We start from the raw sequence: 4114 nt of genomic DNA, 5'->3' as shown, positions 1-4114 counted from the left end.
GTGTGGGGGTTGGGGAATTGGGGGTCTGGTGGCAGCTGGAGGCGCCAAGGTGGTGTTGAGGGCTGAGAAATGGCGTCTGATGGCACCTGGATGGCACCTGGAAGAACCCGGGTGGCATTGAGGGTCAATCAGTGGTGTCTCATGGAACCTGGAGGCGCCCAGATGGCACCGGGGGTCAAGAAATGGCGTCTGATGGAACTCAGATGGCACCTGGAGGCGCCCGGATGGCACTGAGGGCTGAGAAATGCTGTCTGATGGCACCTGGAGGCACCCAGGTGGCACCGAAGGCTGAGAAATGGCATCTGATGGCACCTGGATGGCGTTGATGGCCAAGAAATGGCATCTGATGGAACCCAGATGGCACCTGGAGGCGCCCAGATGGCACCGGGGGTCAAGAAATGCTGTCTGATGGAACCCGGATGGCACCTGGAAGAACCAGGTTCTTCCTGGTTCAATCAGTGGTGTCTCATGGAACCTGGAGGCGCCCAGATGGCACCGGGGGCCATGAAATGGCATCTGATGGAGCCCAGATGGCACCTGGAGGCGCCCTGATGACATTGAGGGTCAATCAGTGGTGTTTGATGGAACCTGGAGACACTTAGATGGCACCAGGGGTCAAGAAATGGTGTCTGATGGAACTCAGATGGCACCTGGAGGCGCCCTGATGACATTGAGGGTCAATCAGTGGTGTTTGATGGAACCTGGAGACACTTAGATGGCACCAGGGGTCAAGAAATGGTGTCTGATGGAACTCAGATGGCACCTGGAGGCGCCCAGATGGCACTGAGGGCTGAGAAATGCTGTCTGATGGCACCTGGAGGCACCCAGATGGCATCGAGGGTCACAAAATGGGCGTCTGATGGCTCCTGAAGGCACCCAGATGGCATCGAGGGTCACGAAATGGGCGTCTGATGGCACCTGCAGGCACCCAGATGGCATCGAGGGTCACAAAATGGCATCTGATGGAACCCAAATGGCACCTGGGTGCACCTGAGTGGCATCAGGGGTCAATAAATGGCACCCAGGTGGCACCTGGAGGCTCCCGAGTGGCATCTCAGGTCAATAAGTGCCACCCAAGTTTGACTTAATGGCACCAGAGTGGCTTCTAGGGACAATAAATGACATCTGATGGCACCGAAGTGGCATCAAGTGTTGATAAGTCTGACTTAATGGCACCCGAGTGACATCTTGGGACAACCGATGGCATTTGGTGGCACCCAAGTAGTGTTGAGTGTCAATAAGTGCCACCCGAGTATGACGCAAGGGCACCTAAGTGACACCTGGGGACAATAAATGGTTTTTGGTGGCATCCGGTGGCTCTTAGTGGCACCCAGGAGACATCTAGGGTCAATAAATGGCACCCAAGGGACATCTAGGGACAATAAATGGCATTTGGTGGCACTCAAGTGGCGTTGAGTGTCAAGAAGTGCCACCCAGCTGTGGCTTAATGGCACCCAAGTGGCATCTGGGGACAATAAATGAGGTTTGGTGGCACCCAGGTGGCATCTAGTGGCTCTTAATGGCACCCAAGTGTGACTTCACGGCACCCGAGTGGCTTCTGGTGGCACCTTGATGGCATCTGGGGACAATAAACGGCATTTGGTGACACCCACGTGGCATCTCTGGACAATGGATGACATCTGGTGGCGCTCAGGTGGCATCTGGGCACACTTAATGGCACCCAGGTGACAGCTGGTGGCACTTCGTGGCACCCTGGTGTCACCTCGTGTCGCCTTGGTGGCACCGAATTGCACTGAGTGGCTCCCAAATGTCACCTGGTGGCACTTAGTTTCGTCCCTGTGTCACCTCAATGTCACCTTGGTGGCACCTGGTGACCCGTAGTGTCACCTCCTGTCACCTTCGTGTCACCTTGGTGGCACATGGTGGCGTTTGTGACAATGGCACCTCAGTGTCACCTCCTGTCACCTTGGTGGCACCTGGTGGCGCTTAATGACACCCCAGTGTCACCTCCTGTTACCCCAGTGTCACCTTAGTGGCACCTGTGGCACCTAATGACACCCCAACCTCACGTCCTGTCACTTTGGTGGCACCTGGTGGCACTGAGTGTCACTTCCTGTCACCCCAGTGTCACCTTGGTGGCACATGGTGGCATCTGTGACACTTAATGGCACCTCAGTGTCACCTCCTGTCACTTTGATGGCACTTAGTGGTATTTAATGTCACCTTGGTGTCACCCCAATGTCACCTTAGTGGCACCTTGATGGCCCATAGTGTCACCTCCTGTCACCTTGGTGGCGCCTGGTGGCACCTGGGACACCTAATGACATCTCAGTGTCAACTTGGTGGCAGTAGTGGCACCCAAATGTCACCTTGGTGGCACCTGTGGCACTTAGTGTCACCCCCAATGTCACTTGGTGGCACCTGGTGGCACTTAATGACACCCCAATGTCACCTCCTGTCACCTCAGTGGCACCTGTGGCACCTGCCGGCTCTGGCTGTCCCACCAGCGTCCCCTCTCGTCCCCTTGATGTCACGTGGTGGCACTCGGTGTCACCTCAATGTCACCCCAGTGCTCCCCGCTGTCACCCCGTGTCTCCCAGTGCCACCCCGGCTCACCCACGGCAGTTTCCCTGTCAATCACTCCCTCACAGCCAATCAACGCGCCCTTCTCCCCTCTATCCCCGCCCACCCCCCCATCCAGCCCTGCGCATGCGCAGCAATCACGGGGGTGGAGCCGCGTGGCGAGCGGACCAATCAACGCCGAGCGGATGGGCGGGGCTTTGCGTCACTTCCGGCTCGGCGGCGGAGCGGCGGCACGAAGATGTTCTATCACGTGAGCGGCACCGGGAGGGCGGGGGCGCACGGAAGTGCGTCCGGGGGAGGGCGGGGCGGACTGATGGGGGCTCCAGTTCAAACCAGTCCAAACTGGGGGGGGGTCCCAGTGCCAACTGGGGATTCCCAGTCCAAACTGGGGGGTGTTGGTGCAAACTGGTGCCAGCCCAGTGCATCCCAGTATATCCCAGTTCATCCCAGTATATCCCAGTGCACCCCAGTATATCCCAGTTCATCCCAGCTCCATCCCAGTCCCTCCCAGTGCATCCTAGTCTCTCTTAGTGTCTTCCAGTCCCTCCCAATTCCATCCCAGTCCTTCCCAGTACCCCCCAGTGCATCCCAGTCCCATCCCAGTCCCCCCCATCCCTCCCAGTCTCTCCCAGTTCCATCCCAGTCTCTTCCAGTCCATCCCAGTCCATCCCAGTCCATCCCAGTCCCTCCCAGTGCCCCCCTAGTCCCGTCCCAGTCATCCCAGTCCCTCCCAGTCTCATCCCAGTTCCCTGCCAGTCCCCCCCCGTGCATCCCAGTCCCTCCCAGTGCCTCCCAGTTCCACCCCAGTCCATCCTAGTTCTATCCCAGTTCCCCCCAGTGCCTGCCAGTCCCATCCCAGTCCATCCCAGTCCCTCCCAGTTCATCCCCGTCCCTTCCTGTTCCATCCCAGTGCCTCCCAATCCCTCCCAGTCCCATCTCAGTCCCATCCCAGTCCCTCCTAGTCCCTCCCAGTCCCTTCCAGTCCCATCCCCGTATATCCCAGTCCATCCCAGTCCCTCCCAGTCCCATCCCAGTCCCATCCCAGTGCCTTCCAGTCCCATCCCAGTCCCTCTCAGTGCCCCCCAGTCCCCCCCAGTCCCATCCCAGTCCCATCTTAGTCCCTCTCAGTTCCCTCCCAGTCTGCCCAATCCATCCAAGTCCATCTCAGTCCATCCCAGTCCATCCCAGTCCTTCCCAGTCCTTCCCAGTCCTTCCCAGTCCCCCCCTAGTCCCGTCCCAGTCATCCCAGTTCCCTCCCAGTCTCATCCCAGTTTCCTGCCAGTCCCCACCGTGCATCCCAGTCTCTCCCAGTGCCTCCCAGTTCCACCCCAGTCCATCCTAGTTCTATCCCAGTTCCCCCCAGTGCCTGCCAGTCCCATCCCAGTCCCTCCCAGTGCCCCCCAGTCCCATCCCAGTCCATCCCAGTCCCTCCCAGTTCATCCCAGTCCCTTCCTGTTCCATCCCAGTGCCTCCCAATCCCTCCCAGTCCCATCCCAGTCCCTTCCAGTCCCTCCCAGTCCCATCTCAGTCCCATCCCAGTCCCTCCCAGTCCATCCCAGTCCCTCCCAGT

At 58.9% G+C, this 4114-nt stretch overlaps 1 long non-coding RNA gene across 2 annotated transcripts; it reads right to left on the bottom strand.

The window, feature by feature from the left end:
* Positions 1–173: 173 nt before the first annotated feature.
* Positions 174–835, bottom strand: LOC116217798. Of its 2 annotated transcripts, XR_004162509.1 has the most exons (4): positions 764–835; positions 476–537; positions 313–364; positions 174–261 (listed from the first exon to the last, which is right to left on the bottom strand). It is a non-coding gene; the product is annotated as an uncharacterized LOC116217798 (long non-coding RNA). The 2 variants fall into 2 exon arrangements; XR_004162508.1 differs by lacking the exon at positions 764–835 and having other exon boundaries at positions 476–562.
* Between the last annotated feature and the right edge of the window lie 3279 nt (positions 836–4114).

Source organism: Meleagris gallopavo, unplaced genomic scaffold (genome assembly GCF_000146605.3).
Source record: "Meleagris gallopavo isolate NT-WF06-2002-E0010 breed Aviagen turkey brand Nicholas breeding stock unplaced genomic scaffold, Turkey_5.1 ChrUn_random_7180001955543, whole genome shotgun sequence".
Lineage (NCBI taxonomy): Eukaryota > Metazoa > Chordata > Aves > Galliformes > Phasianidae > Meleagris > Meleagris gallopavo.
The sequence above is the reverse complement of the archived record's forward strand: the minus strand, read 5'-3'. Positions and strand labels throughout refer to the sequence as shown.